The sequence below is a fragment of the Hippopotamus amphibius genome, chromosome 16 (genome assembly GCF_030028045.1).
Source record: "Hippopotamus amphibius kiboko isolate mHipAmp2 chromosome 16, mHipAmp2.hap2, whole genome shotgun sequence".
Lineage (NCBI taxonomy): Eukaryota > Metazoa > Chordata > Mammalia > Artiodactyla > Hippopotamidae > Hippopotamus > Hippopotamus amphibius.
In genome coordinates, this window is record NC_080201.1 from 17,657,226 (window position 1) to 17,677,130 (window position 19,905).

General features: G+C 38.6%; 1 protein-coding gene and 1 pseudogene across 1 annotated transcript in view; one reads left to right on the top strand and one right to left on the bottom strand.

Annotated features, from left to right (window-relative positions):
• Positions 1-19,905, bottom strand: part of TANGO6 (transport and golgi organization 6 homolog) — a 172,143-nt gene that overhangs the window by 51,042 nt on the left and 101,196 nt on the right. The gene's annotated exons all lie outside the window — the stretch shown is intronic.
• On the top strand, positions 15,745-16,793 carry LOC130838497 (L-lactate dehydrogenase B chain-like; annotated as a pseudogene).

The following is a 19,905-nucleotide window of genomic DNA, read 5'->3' on the forward strand; positions in this document are numbered from 1 at the left end:
AATTTCTGAATTGCACATTGTAAATTGGTAAATTGTATAGTATATGAAGTATATCTCAATAAAGCTATTTTTTTAAAAAGTAAGTTTGGGGATGGGAGGGGTTAAAGGAGGGCTGCAGCATCTAGTTTATGTTGAAGCTGGAAAAATAAATAACATACAAAAATCTTCACATAGTAGAAGAGAAGAGGTATATGTGAGTAAGCAGAATCTGATATGAAACACACCTCTGCCTTCCAAAAGCTCAGAGACCAAAGGCTTGGGGCAATCTCACAGACAACCCACAATGGTTGCTCCCTTCAAACATGAAGTAGGAGATCCGGATTTTTTGATGATATGCCCGCTACAGGAACTGGGTCCTGCCTTGACCACCAGTCAAGCAGAACCTACAGCTTTCCCAATGCTTTGTGAATCGCATTGCTTCTGCCAACTCTTTGCTTCCTTATTTGTTAGTAAAACACGGTGTCAACACAATTTCAGTCTTTACTACTTCAGAGCTGGCAGTTTAATGGGTAACATTTTTTAAACCTTCTAAATTAATTTTCATTGCATCAGCTTTTAAAAATGTCTACAATAAGAAAATTATATTATACTTTTATAATTTATATCATACTTTTAGTACAAGAGTCTCTTAAAAGAGGCAAGAAAAATATTGAAGATATAGACTCAGAGGTTCTTACATACAGTTATAGCCATTTGGCCCAATATTCCATCTCTGGGTATGCCAAACCACATCTGACAAACATTAACCCAGGGACAGTTAAGACCTCCTGCCAGTATTTTAAAACTTTCGTGCTCCAGCCTTTTTATTACGTCCATTCCAGTTCTTTACTTCATTTCCTCTTAGGGACCAGATTCAAGTGGAGATGGAGAACTGGAGTCTTTGTCTGTATATCTTTGAATCTTAATCTTATCTTTCCAGGCTCCTGGATCTCAATTACATTGTTCGAATCCCCTCTGTAATCTAAGCAGTTCAAGTAGGCTCTTCCTTTTCCAAGACGGTACTTTTTGTACTTTCAGATTTGATATTAGATATTTGGGGGAGAAAAAAGAGAGTAAAAGTATAAAAAGGTCAAATGTCACAATCACACTAGACGTCACTAAATCCGTTACTGAAAAAAAGGAATCCAGAGAAACTATTTTTCCTCCCATTTATTTGGGAACGAAAGTGCATAGATCCCTGGGGATAAGTAACACCATGGATAGCCACATGCCCTCACAGAAATACTCCTGCTGACCCGGTCAACGAGGAAACAGGAGACAAAATATAGATCCGACTCTCTTCATAGACCCTTTTCTGTCCTTGATAACATCTGTTCATTTTTTTTCCTGCATTTTAGGGCCTGGAACTCTACTTCACTACCGAAAGAAACACAGTAGAAGAATTACTTCTTTCTTCTAACATTTCATGAATACAACTTATTGCCACGTGTGGACCAGAGTCAACAGAGATGATAATTTCTGTCAAGGTCAGAAGGAAATTAGATTGACATGGCAGATCCTGACAGGCAGGATTTCCTCTTCAAAGGCCATTAAATAATTTAAATGCAATTAATTTTTGACGAAATTCATCATTAAAAAAATTCACAGGTAAATTTTGACCTATTAACAACAATTACTTTTTAGCCTTGAATTTCCCCTTCAGCTCTGGGGAAATCATCTCTTTTCTGATTTTAGTTTCCCTTCTTCACGTAGCCCTTTATGAACAGGGGAGAGATTTTAGTTAAGATAGAATATGCAGCTACAGTACCGTGGAATAAAAAAATGTTGCATGCATTTGTAAGCCTCTTTTATCTGCAAAGCACTTGTGTGCCTATTACCGCATAAGAATTTGAGGTCGGTAGAAAAACAATATTCCTAACTCTGTATTACAAATAAGGAAAGAAAAAATTTTAACAGGCTGATCCCAGGTCACACAGCTACTGAAAGACAGATACATTCTCTTGCCTCCCAGGCACAGGGCTCTTTCTACTGCCATCAGGACATTTACTTGGCTCTCCATTACGATCAGCAGGAACTTCCGTTCTAAAACAAAGGACATCAGTGTGACCGGCTGCTTCCCCCATATCTCTGACATTTCACGGTCCTTACAATTTTCATTCTTTCTCTATTTAACCGCATAAGGTATGAATGGAAGAGAAGCCAGGGATTTATGTCTTACAACAGGCCATAAGCAATACGGCATAATGGGAATAAGTTCCTCTGGTCCATGAACAAACACCAGAATTGTCACTTAATTGTCTTGTTTAAGGACTGGAATGCTATTAATTCTAGCCTGAAGAGGACACAAAAATTCCCCTCTTCTTTCCCATCTTCAAAGTGGTAACACTTCCGATTTCCTAACAGTAGGAGATGACTGATAAATGGCCTTGTGAAAGCTGCTAAAGCCCTATACTTGATGCACATATTAGGGCATTAGAGGACTCGAGCCAAAGCCACCTTCTGGTCTTGATGGGGCTTGCCAGGGAGGCAAGTCGCAGTAGTCACTGGGCAAGAATGCTGGGTACTCCCTGGATGGATTCCCCCCGCTGGTGCCTGCATGTCAGGACCCACTTTTCTCCCTCAGGCTGTTGATCTGCTGCTTTTGGTTTTCCATTCACACTGCTATCCTTTTTAAGGTAATGTAACCAAGAGGTCACCCCGAGCTAGGAGTAGGTTAGCAACTTTTTCAGGGGCCCTTAGCTCTCCCTTTGCTGGTTCTAGTTTCATTGTACCTCATCACACAGACCACGAGGCAAGCTGCAGGTAGACAAAATTTGAGAGGCTGAGATGCAACCAAGGGAAGATCTCTGTGGGACAAGTTATTAAAGAAGAACAGACGTGTTAGTAGGACTATTGGTGTAAGTCACTTACCACGTAGCATTAAAGAGACACACAGACCTTCCTCCCTCCAAATAGTTCTTCAATTAGCAAACTGTATTGCTTCAGAGTCTATTTAATCATTAGAAATTTACTTCTTTAGACGAAATAGCCTCCTTATTCAAAACGCAAAACCACCCCAAGAAGGGCAGCATCACAGAAGGCTGTCATCCAGCCCTAGCAAATGTTAATATACCTGCTACGTCTTTTTAAAAGCTGGGAAGGAACAAGAAAGATCTGAAGTCATTTCTGAAATTTGATGACCTTCCAGTAGAAGAAAGTTTTAAGTGGGAGGGGGGAAGAAAAAGAGGTAAGCAAGGGGCACTGACAGGAGAGGGAGAGACCCTACTTTACACTTTGACTTTTGCAAAAGGATCTTTTCTTTCCGTGTCTTCAAATAAGAGCGATGTGCAAATAAGAGCCACAGATAATTATCTTTTGGACAAAGTAAAACAATGTACAGGAAATGCTTTGTACCACTGGATTTTGGACAACTCAGTGAATTAAAGTGATAAAGAAACAAAGACAGCTTGAAACAGGGGATGCCAAGACTTCTACAGTTATGTATTAACCAGGTTACTCATTCCATCTCAACAGCTCATTGAACTCCAAGATTGCTTTAACCGGTGTATAAACTTTCAGTTTACACAGTTACCCTACAAGGAAAATCTACAACAAATGACTCTAGCCCAGTGTGTTACTGACAAGACAAAGAGATTAGTTCTCCTAAAAAGTGTGCTTGAGACAATAACAGACTTCAGAAACATGGTGGGATTTTCTTGAAGGGTGGAATTAACAAAATAAAGCCCAGAAATGTGATCACAAGGAAGAAAAAGTTCCAAGTTTAAGGCAAGTTATTTTAAAAGATGAAAGAAGATAAAAACTAGATATTTTAAATGGAGATTCTCCTTACAATTCCGTAATGATGAAAGTATTAAAACCATTCCAGTGACTTAATTAATTTAATTTGCTACATAAATGTTCAAACTCTTTAAAGCATGCCCAAGAGTTAAGTTAGACTCATAATATTGACAAACATATATCAGGAAGTCTGTGGCCTGAGAATACAACTTCAAGTTGAAATTATCAGCAGAAGATCCCTCAAGTGCTAGGAAATCAGTCTTTACCACATCAGGTCCAGCAAAAAGAAAACTAAGTTATAATTTCTTTCTAAAGGGAATATTATATTCCAATTAGATTGCTGATTTACTCTCTTGCAAGACCCTAAGTCAAAGTGAATGTAAGAATCTATTTCAAATCTAAGAATCTATTTTACAACTTGTAAATAAAAGAGAAAAATCAGATGTTTCACTGTCCTGTGTCCCTTCATAGACACAATAAAGAATCCAAATTAATGCTTTAATTTACTCTGAATTAGAATTAGAGGTGTGAGATGAGAAGACAAAAGTATGAAGACACTGAAAATAAAAATAACAGCAGAATAAAACACTAAGGCATTCATGTATACAGCTGTCCTTCAATATCTGTGGGGGAGTGGTTCCACGACTCCCCGAGGATATAAAACTCCATGGATGCTCAAGTGTCTTAGCTGGCCCTCTGTATCGGCAGGTTTGCATATAAACAGGGCCAACTGTAATTGTGCCATCCTTAAAGAAAGGACTCTTTGCCAATGGCATCTTCTATCTCCTGAGCTAATGATCGCAGCTGGTGATTTTAGAAAAGAAATGAAATATCTACTCAAATCTATTTAAAGAGGTCTAATTACAAAGGGTAAAAGTTTAAAGTAGGATACAAAGTTTAAAGCAGGATACAAAGCTTGATTTGGGGGGAAGAAAAATGTAAGAATGATTTGGAAAGATTAGTTACTTCCAAAGAAACTCGGCTGAAAAACAAGCAAGGAAGGGCTGCCAAAGAAATATGTATGTGTGTACTTGAATAATGGTTACCTTAGAATAGGGTCAGCAGACTCTTTCTGTAAAGAGCCAGACAGTAAATAAATACTTTTGGCTTTGAGGGCCAATTTCTGTTTGTCGTTATAACTACTCAATTCTGCCACTGTAGTGCAAAAACAGCCACAGACAATACATAAATAAGCATGACTGTTTCGATAAAACTTTATATGGACACTGAAATTTGCATTTCACATGTCACAAACGATTATTCTTCTTTTGTTTCCCCCTCCCCTCAACCATTTAAAAATGTGAAAACCATTCGTAGCTCATGGGCTACGCAAAAACAGGCAGCAGGTCGGATCTGGCCCAAGGGCAGTGCTTTGTCAACCTCTTTAATTTTTTAACATAAAAGCCCCATGGAGTGTAAATTGGTGCAGCCACCATGGAGAACAGTATGGAGCGTCCTTAAAAAAAAAGTAACAATAGAGCTACCATATGATCCTGCAATCCCACTCCTGGACATATATCCAGAGAAAACCATAAGTCAAAAAGATACATGCACCCCTATATTCATAGCAGCACTATTTACAATAGCCAAGACATGGAAGCAACCTAAATGTCCATTAACAGAGGAATGGATAAAGAAGCTGTGGTATGTATGTGTGTGTATATATCCATATATAAACAATGGAATATTATTCAGTCATAAAAAAAGAATGAAATAATGCCATTTGCAGTAACATGGAGGGACTTAGAGATTACCATACTAAGTGAAGTAAGTCAGAAAGAGAAAAATAAATATCAAATGATATCACTTATATGTGGAATCTAAAAAAATGATACAAATGGGGCTTCCTAGGTGGCGCAGTGGTTGAGAATCCGCCTGCCAATGCAGAGGACATGGGTTTGATCCCTGCTCCAGGAAGATCCCACATGCCATGGAGCAACTAAGCCCATGCGCCAAAAAAAAAAGATACAAATGAACTTATTTACAAAACAGAAATAGACTCACAGACATAGAAAACAGACTTGTGGTTATCAAAGGGGATAGCAGGGGGTGGGGAAGAGATAAATTAGGAGTTTGGGATTAACATATACACACTACTATATATAGTAGTGACAACAAGGACCTACTGTATAGCACAGGAAACTGTACTCAATATCTTGTACTAACCTATAGTGGAAAAGAATCTGGAAAAGAATGTATATATATGTATTTAAATATATTTATATATATATATAACTGAATCACTTTGCTGTACACTTGAAACTAACACAACATTGTAAAGTAACTACACTTCAAAAAAAAAACAAACCCATGATTTTTTTTTTCTACAGAAATTGATTCCCTGTTGCTACTGCAGTCCCAAGGTATATTTTGCCTCTAAGAATTCATGCCAACATCAGACAGCTGATTTTCTACTTTCACAGTATAATTTGGCTTTTACAGTCTCCATATTAATTAAAACAAAAAACTGGATTAAAGCAGATGACAGTGTATTACAGTTGTGATGAAGGGCATGATCTTTGCAACCAGAGAAATCAGGCTTTGAGTCCCTGATTGAGCACCAACTAGCAGTGTGATCCTGGGGAAGTCACTAACTACTCTGAACCCACTACCTTTTCTATAAAATGGTAATAATAATAATAAAAGAAATCACCTTGTAGGGCCATTTCAAGGATTATGTGAGAATAGACACATGAAGTGATTAGCAGGGAGCCTGGAATAAAGCAAGTACTCAACCATGATCTGTATTCTGGGATAGGATAGGATGATCACACATTTCATTTGTCTGAAGCGCTATTTACTCAGGGTTGGCTTTGCCTTGGGAGAATGGAGGAATACTTTGTACTCACTCAAAAATGACAAGAAAATAACAGCAACCAACATTTATTCACCCCTTACCATGAAAGATGCTGCTTCTGAATACTTTACATATATTATCTTTTAAATTTCATAACCACTCTATCAGGAAGCTACCACAATTATCCCCATTTTACAGATAAGGAACAGAGAGGTTACGTTAACTTGTTCATAGCTATTAAATGTTAGAGTCAAGATCCAAACTTAGCAAGTTATGACTCTGGGGGTCACAGTGCATACCTCTGACAGAGAAAGGTAAAATGTATTCCAAGGTTAAACCTATACATCAATTTCCTATTTACTTGCCCAATGGCTGCTACTGTAGATGGTCCTACCTCTCTGCTTTGGTCTCTGGCAACCCTAGTACAGGAATTAATATAGTCGTAAATACATCTCTATAATGACACTCAAATAGTTACATCTGTAATGACACTCAAATATTTCATTTTATGTATATTATTTCATTTGAGCCTCTCAACATATCTATGAGAATAACTGGGTGGGTTATACTAGGTGGAATTGCTGGGTGGATTATAACTCCATCTCCACTAAATATTAAAAAAGATGACAGTCTCTCATTTCTTCTTCTGAATTGCCTATAATATCTACTTTTTCTCACCATTCTCACAGACATCCCTCTAATCAAAGTCTTCATCTCTTTATGCCAAGGAATACCACAACAGCCTCCTAGCTATCTCTCTGGCTCCAGCCTCTCCTCTCTTCACTCATGTTTCATGCCCCGGCCAACCACACCTACACATCTCTCATCATGCTGCTTCCTTTCGTAAGAATCCATAGTGATTCCCCCATCACATCAAGTCCTAACTCCTCTGTCCAGTCTTCAAGGCTCTCTGCGGTCTGCCCCACCCTCTCTATCTAGCCTTACTTCCCCAAGGCACCCAACACAACTTGCTATCAGGACACAGGTCAAGTCCTCCATTCGCGACACAGGCATCCCACTTTTGTTCTGTTCTCATGCTTTCCTATCTGGGAACATCATTTTCCTTCTTTCTCACACGTAAACCCTCGTTCAATATCCATCATCATCTCTTTCCCAGGCTGCCCACCAATATCCTATCAGTCTACCTGCTTCATCTTGCCCCACTCTCATCCTTCACATAGCAGCCAAAATGATTTTGCTAAAATGTAATTATGATTAATTCTTCCCTCCTTAAAATCTCTCAGTGACTTCCATTTGGTCAACACAAATCCAAATCCCTTAGCACAGCACATATGACTCTTTGTGATCTTGGCTTCTTGGCTTCTTGAGCTAAGCCAGGCCATAGAAACCTGGCTGGAATTTGAAAAAGGATGAGGATGATGACTTCTTCTAACTTTACTTATGCCCAAAGCAGCAAACAAACAGGACAAAGGTTATGAAGATAAGGATTCAGATGGGTGAATATAGTCTCCCACTGTCTCTCTTGAACCTCACGGAAATGTGCTGAAATTCAGTATGTGCAGACTAGACTCAAAGCAGCTTGCAGCTAAGGCTGAAAGAACTGAAGTGACATTTGAGCTACTGCCCACTTCAGGTAAGACAAAGTTTGAAGTTTGGGTCTAATTTAATTGCCTGCTAAAACAAAAATATAACAGTTTGGAGGACTGTAACAGAATTCATAGCCTTCCCAACATAATTTAATAATGTCCAGGACATAATCCAAAGTTACTTGTAATACAAAAATATGACCCATTCTCAAGGAGAAAGATACTCAACAGAGGCCAAGACTGAATGATACAGACATTTCAATTATCAGAGATGGATTCTAAAGCAGCTACTATAACTATGCTCAGTGAAGTAAAGAAAAATATAAGGAATGAAAAGAGAAAAATACTTGAAGTTTAAACAAAAAACACCACATTTCTAAGTAATCCGTGGTAGAAAAAGAAATCACAAGCAAAGTTAGAAAATATTTTGTAATAAATGAAATGAAAACACATCAAAATTTATGGAATGCATCTAAAGTAATTCCTATAGGATAATTTCTAGATTTTTGTTGTTGGTGTCGTCATTTTTTAGGTAAGAACTGGATTTATTTAGAAAGAAACACACTCCACAGACAGTGTGGGCCATCTTGGAAGGTGAGAAAGGCCTAATGTATAGTTTCTAATGCTTCCTTTACAGAAGAAGAAAGGTCCAAAATCAGTGATCTAAGCTTCCACCTTGAGAAATTAGAAAAATAAACAGGTTAAACCAAAAGTTAAAAGGAGGAAGATATTGTAGGCAGTCCCTACAACGGCACCCTACGAGCCCCATATCCCGACATTCAGACCTTATGTTGTTCCCTTCTGTTGAACTGGCGCTGAACCTAGTGTCTTGCAAACAAACAGAATGTAACAGAATGGTGGGATGTCAATTCTGAGATTCAGTGCAAATGACAAAGACATCCATCTTGCTTGCCCTCTCCTGCTCTCTTTTAACAATTTTTAAAATTATTTTCTTTCTTTTATTTATTGGCTGCGTTAGGTCTTCGTTGCTGTGCACAGGCTTTCTGCAGTTGCGAAGAGTGGGGGCTACTCTTTGTTGTGGTGCAAGGGCTTCTCATTGTGGTGGCTTCTCTTGTTGCAGAGCACGGGCTCTAGGCATGCGGGCTTCAGTAGTTGCGGCACGTGGGCTCAGTAGTTGTGCCACATGGGCTTAGTTGCTCTGCAGTTTGTGGGATCTTCCCAGACCAGGGCTCAAACACGTGTCCCCTGCATTAGCAGGTGGATTTGTAACCACTGTGCCAGCAGGGAAGCCCTCTCTTGCTCGCTCACTCTGGTGGAAGCTAGCTGTCATGTTGAGTTGTCCTGGGGAGTGGCCATGGGGCAAAGTACTGAAGGAAGCTGTGGTCAACACTCAGCAAGGAACTGAGGCCTTCAGTCCAAAGGCCTGAAAACAGCTGAATCCTGACAACTACCTGAGTGAGTCTGAGAAATGTTCTATCCTCAGTTGATTCTTCAGATGCAACCACTGCCCAGCCAACACCTTGATTTCAGCCTTATGAGAATCCTTCAGGCTGAGGCACCCAGTTAACGCATGACTGAACTCCTGAATTATAAAAGCTATGAGATAAACATTTTAATCTGATAAGTTTTGAGGTAATTTGTTATGTAGCAATAGATAACTAAAGCAAGAAATATAAAAGATAGGAGGGAAAACTAACGAAATGGAAAACCAAAAAACAATAAAGAAAATTAATTAAACTAAAAGCTGGCTCTTTGAAAAAAAATGTTAATACAATCAATAAATTTCTAGTTAGACTGACCAGGTAATGAGTAGCACTGTGTGCATGGAAGAGCGAAAAGGACTAAGGACAGAGCCTAGGGGACGCCAAACTTTGAAGATCTGGTAGTGGGGAAGGAGCCAGCAAAGAAGACGGAGGAAGAAGGAACATGAGGTAAGAGGAGAATCAGGCAGGTCTATGGCATGGGAGGCCTGGAGAGGAAGGTGTTTCAAGAAGGAGGCAGTGGTCAAACATATCAACTACTGGGTGGTCAGGTAGTATGAGGATAAAGAATGGATCATTGGTTTTTTCAATATTTTGATTGCTAAGGGAATGCTGGGGATGAAAGTTCCACTGGAGTGACTTGGGAAGAAAATGGTAAAGGACGCAGTGTAGCCAATGAGTCCAGACAACTTTTTCTAAGTTTTACTCTGGAAGAGACCAGAGAAACAGGGCTACAGTTTGAAGGGGATATGGGACTAAGAGAGGTGTTTTGTTATTTGTTTCAAATATATTCAGTAGAAAGAAGAAAATGATGGTGCAGGTAACTCAATTCAGAAGCAGTTTGACTTCAGGGTCTTTCATCCTGGGGAAATAACAGAAATAAGTCCTCGTTGCCAGGACCAAGGTCTGGTGGTGAGACAAGCTTGTTCCCAGAGGTAACTGTAGCTTTCATTCGTGTGTGTGTTGCAGGTGGGGGAGGTAGTACAAACCTGGTCCCTGGCTTTATGTAAGAAGCCTGGTTTGGGTTCAGTTCCTGTTTTCTTAAGGAAGTTGAAATTCTATCCACAACTCTCTGGTGTTCCTGCTGAGCTGAGTCTTTCGTCCCTGAAGAGTTACTGCATAGAGTTTGAGGTAATAAAAAGTAATAAATACCATTAACTATTTACTATATGCTGACACTTCACATTTATTAACTCCTATAAGCCTCCCAAGAGCTCTATGAAATAGGTCTTATTATTATGATCATTTTACAAATGAGGAAACTGAGGCACAGAGATGTTAAGTAACTTGCCTATGGTCGCATATTCAAGACTTAGGAAGTGGCAGCTTTGGAATTTGAAATGCAGGCAGCCTGACTTCAGAACCCAAGGGTTTTATAATAGTTTATATAGAGGGAAAATACAGGAGTAAGGATTCATTTTATAACATATAATAATTTGGTAATGCTGATCTAAAAACAATTCTCCACCGTAACGTCAGAACCAGATGCACATTGGGCGGTGATTTCATCTCATTTTAGCAACACATGATCTGTCATATCAAAATAATGTCATTAATTTGATTTTTTTGTCAGCACTGAAATTTTAAATGTATATGTTTTTAAAGCCGTAAATGAACTAATCCATTTTTGATATTTACTTAATATTATAAGTAAATATTATTTTAACCAGAAAAAGTAATGTTTGCTTCTCAAAAGACACCACTGAGCAAAGACTGGTAGAAACTGTTTGCAATACACATATGTGACAAAAGACTTGTATCTACTCCATACAAAGGATTCTTACAATTCAATAAAGACTTGGAGAAATAAAGAGAAATAATCCAATTTAGAAATGGAAAAAGATCTTAACAGTTATTTCACGAAAGAGATACAGGAAGAGAAAATAAGCACATGAAAATACACAAGCTCAACATAATTAGTCATCAGGGAAATACAAATTAAAACCACAATGAGATGCCACTACAGACTCATTAAAATGGCTAAGAATTAAAAAAAAATATTGATACCAAGTGTTGGGATATGGAGCAACTGGAACACTCATACTTTGCTGGTCATAATGTAAAATAGTACAGCTACTTTGGAAAACTGTTTGGTAGTTTCTTATACACCTACCATATGACTCAGCAATTCCACTCCTAAGTACTTACCCAAGAGAAACAGACATATCTATGCCTTCGCATTAAGACATACCACAATATTCACAGTAACTACACTCGTAATAGCTCAAAACTGGAAAAAACCTGAATGTCCATCAACAGGTTAACGTACGAACAATTGTGGTATATCCACATAAAGTACTACTACTTAGCAAGAAAAGTACTGAACTACTAATATACATAACATGGATGAATCTCAAGAACTTTTGCTGAGCAAAAGAATTCAGACACAAGAGGGTATATATGTTATGATTCCATTTACATGAAACCTAGAAAAGACAAATCTAACCTATAGTAGCAGAAAGCATATCAGTGGTTGTCTGGATTGGGGTGTGGAATGGGAGGTGATCTGGGCACAAAGGAACTTTCTGAGGTGATGAAAATGTTTTATATTTTGACTGTAGTGATGGTTATACGAGTTTATATCAAATGCTGAAATGTACACTTAAAATGAGGGCATTTTATTGTATGTAAATTACACCTCAGTAAAGTTGATTTCAAAGAAAGCAAATTGCAGACTAATAGTATTTAATAATAGTAAGAATAAAAGTAATAGTATGTTAAGATTCTGTTTTTGTAAAAGAAAAAAAAACCCATATAAAAAGCCCACATATGTTTGCATATACCTGTTAGGAACACAGGGAAAGGTGTGAAAGAATATATACCAAACTATTATCATTGTTCACCTTGGGAGGTGAGAATATTAAATATAACTACTATTTGGGAGAGACTAGATATTTCTTTATATACCTGTGTATTGTTAGGCAATACGTGTGCACTACTACTAGTGTGGTAGTTAGCACGCAGATATGTCTGCCAGCACACCATCCTAAACGTAGTTTCTCTCATCAAGAATCAGAAACTACTTCCCTTCTCCTTGAACCTGGGCTGGTTTTGTGACTTACTTTCACAGTAGAATGTGGCAGAAGCCAATTACTAAGCCAATTCTACGTTTAGCTCTTAATAGGCCTGGGAGCTTCCGCTTTTGTTCTCTGGGAAACCATTCACCACGCTGAAAAGAAGCCTGGCTTAGACTACTGAGTGACCAGTGTCTGCGCGCGGGGACAGACAGGAGCCATGTGGAGGAGCACGAGGGCCCGCCAGCTGAACGCGATCTCCTGGGTGAGCTCAGCCTGCACCGCACGCAGTTGAAGAACCACCAGCTGAGACCAGACAACACCATACGGAGCAGAGATGAGCTGTCCCTGCCAAGCATTACCTAAATTACAGAATTCTGAACAAATAAATGGTGGTTGTCTCAAGCCATTATGTTCTGAGGTCCTTTCCTACAAATAGGGGAACTAAAACATATGTTATGAAAGAAAAAGCCCTTACACTAAAATTTTTTAACTAGTAAATTAAAGTTTTAAATATTTCTGGAAACTACCTAATTAGAATGCCCTTAAGGTGGCTGATTGTAATGCTGCACTTTTAAACAAATTTTGTTAAGATACTTCTAAAGGCGATATGTCATTCCTTGACTAGTCTTATACATTACTTAATAGCAAAAGACATAAATAACTTATTACTCTTCTTTTTTTTTCTGGCTGCTGCCACATGACTTGCAGCATCTTAGTTCCCCGACCAGGGACTGAACCCAGGCCCCAGCAGTGAAAGCGTGGAACCCTAACCACTGGACATCCAGGGAATTCCCAGTGATTTATTACTTTAAACAAGGATTTTTTTCCCAGTGCAATGAAGACAAACAATAAAACAACACAAAAGAGGACTTTTTTTAGCCCATTCACTTTGAAAAACACAATCTTCAAAAGATATTTTTCTCTATTTGACAATACACATAGCAAGGGGTTCAAAAAGCTCTATCTCACCCACAATTTCAGGAAGTAATCTGTCAGTATATAAACAATTTAAAATATAAACAGCCGTTTCTGAGTGAATCCACTTTGGCAAATGTCAATCTTACAGAAATAAAGGTCCAGTACTTTAATACATACATATATATGAAATATGCATATATACACACATAATATATATTTCAATTAGCACACATATATCAGAATTTATACTGCAGTACTGCATGTCACAGGAAAAAAAGTAGAAAAAAGTGAAGTTCCATCCACAGAGGAGTGGTTGAATAAGTAAACCGTGGTGCATCTATACTATAAAATACTATGCAGCTGTTTAAAAGCTCCTCTCCTCATCTTAATTCCCAGGCCAACCCAACTGGAACTCACAGTAGCCTGCTAGACAGATCCAATGAGTCCATTTTCCTCTGTTTTCTAAGACTGGCTAGAAGAAGGTGTCTGTTAGAGCAGAATCTGGGGCCACATTTGCTCCTCTCTGGGCAGGCACCATCAGATTTTCTAAAATCAGATTCTGGGCTTCATCCCGGAGCTGGATGGGACTAGGGGTTGCTCATCACTTGGATGAACTCTGAAGCGGCAAAGTGAATGCTGAACAAAAACATAAAAATTAAGTAGGTGATATGGAAAACAGCTGACAAAAAAGCACATTAAATAAGGGTGTTCTGCAGCTTGTAAGAGTTAGAAATATACCCTAAAGCCCAGGACCCACCCTTCTCTTGGCATATAGAGTAATTTGAGAAAAGGTGCCTCATCACCTAGAAGTATAGCTGCTTTGCCCCCGCGTTCCCGGTGTCACTCTAGTTGCCGTGGTGCTCTCCAATAGAGATCTGAGATTTAGTTCTCTCCCCTCATTCCAAGGATTAATTCCTGATCTTTCTTACATAGCTCACTGAAGGTAAACTCTTCAGATGAAGCAACATGAACATGGCTTTCTATTCCTGCTCTCATTTTTAGAAGTTTCTGACCTAGAATAAACCAGAACTTGTCTGAGCTTGCTGATTAGAAGACTATGTTCTGTCTCTAAAAATAATTAAGTGCCATTCCTTGTAAGGCATGATGACACTACCAGATCTGAGTTGCTCTTCTAGGGCAGCAATGGGTTCACACTGAGTCATGCATCCACCCTTCCATCCATCAGTCCCTCCCTGACCTCCCTCCCTTCATCCAACCACCCACCCAACATTCTCTGACAGGTTCCTCCATTCATTTTGGGAGCAAAGGTACACATTTTAGAGACGGCTGGTTAGGGGTAGAGAGTAGGTCTGAAGCCATGGGACAATTTTTCTCTGTGAGATATTAGTCTCATTCACTGCTGACAAGAGTGTATCTTTCTGGAGGGCAACTTAGCACTAAATATCAAGAGCCTTAAAAGCACGCATATACTGTGACCTAGTAATTCCTTTGTAGGAACTAATCCTAAGGAAAGAATCAAAGATTCGCCAAGGGATTTGTGTATAGGAATGATCAACAGCACACTTCTCGTAATCCTCATAAAGTTCCTCATAAAGTAAGGAACTGGCACCACCTAATTAAACAATAATATCTTTCTAGAAGATAATTAAATAAAATTATGATAAATTCAGGTTACTAATTAATAACAACCAACAAATCTTATATTTTCAAGAAATATTTAATGACATGGAAAAGTGCTTATAATGTTAAAATTTTTAAAAAGCAGCATACATCACTAATCTTTAGAGAAATGCAAGCCAAAGCCACAATGAGATATCACCTCACACTGGTCAGAATGGCCATCATCTGGACCTAGAGACTGTCATACAGGGTGAAGTGAGTCAGAAAGAGAAAAACAGATCTCGTATATTAACACATATGTGCAGAATACAGAAAAATGGTACAAATCAACCGGTTTGCAAGGCAGAAACAGAGACTCAGATGTAGAGAACAAACGCAGGGACACCAAGTGGGGAAAGCAGGGAGGGTTGGGGGGGAATGAATTGGGAGATCGGGGTACCAAATTGTACACTCTAAATATATGCTGTTTATCGTCTGTTAAAAAAAAAAAAAAAGAATTAAAGCAGTCATGTTGGTCTCATCCAAAAACAAAAAACAAAAAACACCAAAGCAGCATACACACAATGTAATTACAAGTCTGAGAAAGAAAAAGAAACTAAAAGGAAACATCAAAATGTAGACAAAGAATGGTTACTTCTGAGGCCCATCCTGCCACATGCTCCTGACTTTGCCTTCTTTGCGCAACCCTTACCGCGGCCTCCAGAACTTTCCCTCCCCTGGGCACAATGGCAACTCTTAAGGAAAAACTCATCGCACCAGTTGCAGAAGGAGAGGCAACAGTCCCAAACAATAAGATCACTGTAGCGGGTGTTGGACAAGTTGGTATGGCATGTGCCATCAGCATTCTGGGAAAATCTCTGACTGATGAGCTTGCTCTTGTGGATGTTTTGGAAGATAAACTCAAAGGAGAAATGATGGACCTGCAGCATGAGGGCGTATTCCTTTAGGCACTGAAAACTGTGGCAGACAAAGATTACTCTGTGACTGCCAATTCCAAGATCGTGGTGGTAACTGCAGGAGTTCGCCAGCAAGAGCGAGAGACGTCTGAATCTGGTGCAGAGGAATGTTAATCTCTTCAAGTTCATCATTCCTCAGATCGTCAAGTACAGTACTGACTGAGCCATAATTGTGGTTTCTAACCCAGTGGATATTCTCACATATGTTACCTGGAAACTAAGTGGATTACCCAAGTACGTGTGATTGGGAGTGGGTGTAATCTGGATTCTGCTAGATTTCACTATCTTATGGCTGAAAAACTTGGCATTCATCCCAGCAGCTGCCACGGATGGATTTTGGGAGAACATGGAGACTCAAGTGTGGCTGTGTGGAGTGGGGTGAATGTGGCAGGCGTTTCTCTCCAGGAACTAAATCCAGAAATGGGAACAGACAATGATAGTGAAAATTGGAAGGAAGTGCATAAGATGGCGGTCGAAAGTGCTTATCAAGTCATCAAGCTGAAAGGATATACCAACTGGGCTACTGGATTAAGTGTGGCTGATCTTACTGAATCCATGTTGAAAAATCTATCCAGGATTCACCCAGTGTCAACAATGGTGAAGAGGATGTATGGCATTGAGAATGAAGTCTTCCTGAGCCTTCCATGTATCCTGAATGCTCGGGGGTTACCCAGTGTTATCAACCAGAGGCTGAAGGATGAAGAGGTGGCCCAACTCAAGAAAAGTGCAGACACCCTGTGTGATATCCAGAAGGACCTAAAGGACCTGTGACTTCCAGCAGCTAGACTGCAGAAACTTAAAACTACAGTGTGATTAGCCACGAGCCTTTAGTTTTCATCCATGTAAGTGGGGCACAGTTTGCTTTTATCTTCCTAATTATGTGAATCTGGGTTCCCAGAATCAAAGCCCAAGCTTGGTTTAATGCTTGCAAAATGAGTCCTTGAACAAATGAAATTAATTATCATACTGTGAGAGAAAAAAAAAAAAACTTTGAGCATTAGAAAGAGCTACCAAATAACCCAGGAATTTATATGATTTAGAACTTGACAAAAGCAGGAAATCAGAATTCAGAGAGTGTTTGGGTATTACTATGGGCAGAGGTGGAAACTGTCTTTCCATCAAGGACTTCTGATCCAAGCCTGAGATTCAAATGAGAGCCACATACAAGTAAAAAGCAATTTCATTTATTTCTCTTTTTCCTTAGAATGAGAAATAAATATTAGCAAAGGGTATAAAATATTACCTAAATACAAGGGATAACTGAAAAATATATTTTAGTTCGTATTATGGTCCACTAAATGTAAAAGGAAGGGAAAAAAATGGAGGCACATGTAATCACTTCAAAGGTGGCCACAGGTTCTAATAAGGACAAATTCCTATTTTCAGCAGATATCAGAAAAGGCTATCCACTAAAAAGTATGCTCATAAGATTGGTATAAAATAGATAAGATTAGCCATGTGCAGAACCTCCCACATCCAAGAGGATTTGTAATTACAAAAAGGAATGAATAACTTTCAAACTCTCTCCATCCAGTGAGATGGCAATCTAAGATGTAACTGGGATGTAGGATAGGCTAGAATTCAGTTGAGGCCACCAGGATGACTGCACAGGTGAGTACTGTACAGCTCCAGGCCATGCCATTCATACAATGACGCCTCTTGGACTTTTTGAATCTGTGAACAACCTGCACAACTGTATGTGGCAGTCCTGGATTTAAGTAACACATCTGAGTGATGTTATAAAGCAGAAACATGAGTTCTGGAACAGGGTGCATCAACAGGAGCCCTACTGACATTCTGGGTCAGATCATTCTTGGTTGCAGGGGCTGTCCTGTGCACTGTAGGATGCTTAGAAACTTCCCTGGCTTATACTCACTAAATGCCAGTAACATCCCCCTTGCCCCCAGCTGTAACAACTAAAAATGTCTCCAGACATTGCCAATGTCCCCTGAAGGGCAAAATTCTTCCCCCCACTCCCCCATTTGAGAATCACTGGTCTAGAGGAACAAAGAACTGGGTAGTGTTTGTTCAGCTCTGCTGAAGAGAGAGAAGACACTGCATCTGGCATATGTGAGAGAGGAGTGCAGTCTACATCAGACAGGTTCCTGTCGACATTGACATTGGGCCATAGATGGAGAAACATTTGAAGTGATTGGTAATTTAGTAATGTGTTAAGATTAAATTTCTGAAAGTACAATAAAAAACTAAATAGTTCCTTAAATAAAAGAAATGAAACCAAAATCCTCCTACCATATTTTCTACGTTGAAAAGTAGAGATTAAAATACATAGATTCATACTTATATAATGTTGGCTTAAGAAAAGCCTTTCTATTTGAGAAAAACCATAAAGGAAAAGATAGATTTGCATACATCAAAATAAAAAATTTCTGCATTTCAAAACAAATGAAACAGAAAATACGAACAAAACTAAAATGTAAACAACCCAAAGAAAATATTTACAACATAAATGTTAGTGGTTCAAGATCTGTAAATATTTAAAGCTTTAGCAAAGTAAATAACAAAATCAACACCCCAATGGAAAAATGAAGAAAGAACAGGACCAGGCAATTCACACACACACACACACACACACACACACACACACTCACCCTCCATATATGCAAAAATTTAGCCAATAAAAATATGAAAAATATTTAACTCTATCAATTGAATAAATGGAAATAAAAACACAATAGTATTTCTTTATATATCTGCTTGATAAAAATAATGCATAGCATATATAGTACTGATGAGGGTACAAATATTCTCAAACATTAAAACGTAAACTGGTACAATCTCTTGGGAAGATAATTTAGCAATAAATATGCTTTAAAATATGTATATGCTTTTAAGATATTCTACTCTTAGAAAATTTTCCTAGGAAATTATCATGGATCTGCACAAAGATTTCGCTACAAGAATAGTTATCTTAATGTAATTCATAACAGTGAAAAATTAGAATAACCTGTAAGCTGGTCAGTTGAAAAAATTATGATACATTCAAATGACATAGCATCATGCAATCATTAAAATTATAGAGGATGTGTAAAATGTACATGTTAATGACAGGAAAAAGATGCTAAATGACATGGGAAATTTTTCAGGATGCAGTATTGTGTATTGGGTAAGACATTGAGTCTGGAGTCAGATTGTCTGGGTTGAAATTCTGGATCCATCATTAAGTAGCTATGTAACATTAGGCAAGTTAGTAACCCTCATTGCATCTGTTTCCTAATATGTAAAAAATGCAGCCTCTGTGAAATAACAGCAACAATCACCAATGGTTACTTAAAACCAATAGGAGGAAGGTTGATGGGGAAGTTTATTATGGATGTATCCTACTGGAAACACCACTGATCAATCTTCACATCACTAAAATAAGATACCAGACATCATACACCTCGTAATGTGAGACAACAGGAAATACAATACACTGCACAGCCTGTGAAATATTCTTGCTCCCTAAAAGCTGACCCAAATTTACCCACGTGTCCGTATCCATCAACTTACTGGAAACACGGGGATTTAATTCCATTAAAATGAGGTTCAAGGACAATCAGAATAAATTGATGGTGATAAAAAGTCAGAATAGTGCTGGCCTCTGGGGCAGGTATAGACTAGGAAGGGAAAAAAGGAAACTACATGCATTATTACAAGTTTTTCTGTACCGACCTGGGTGGTAGCAAATACGTAAAGAACCATAAAACTACACTATTAAAATTAGTGTACTTCATATACTTTACTATATGTATATGATTCTTTGATTTTTTTTTTTTTTTTTGAAAGAAAAAAAAGCTCCTGCTGATTTTTCACTATTGTCTAGTGGCAGGAAGAAAAGCAGGTTAGGGAACTGAAGCCAAGAGGAAACGGTGGTGTACTGCACCTGGCTCCTACCTGCAGGCCTTGTGCACCCAAGGAACTCCCCCTGCT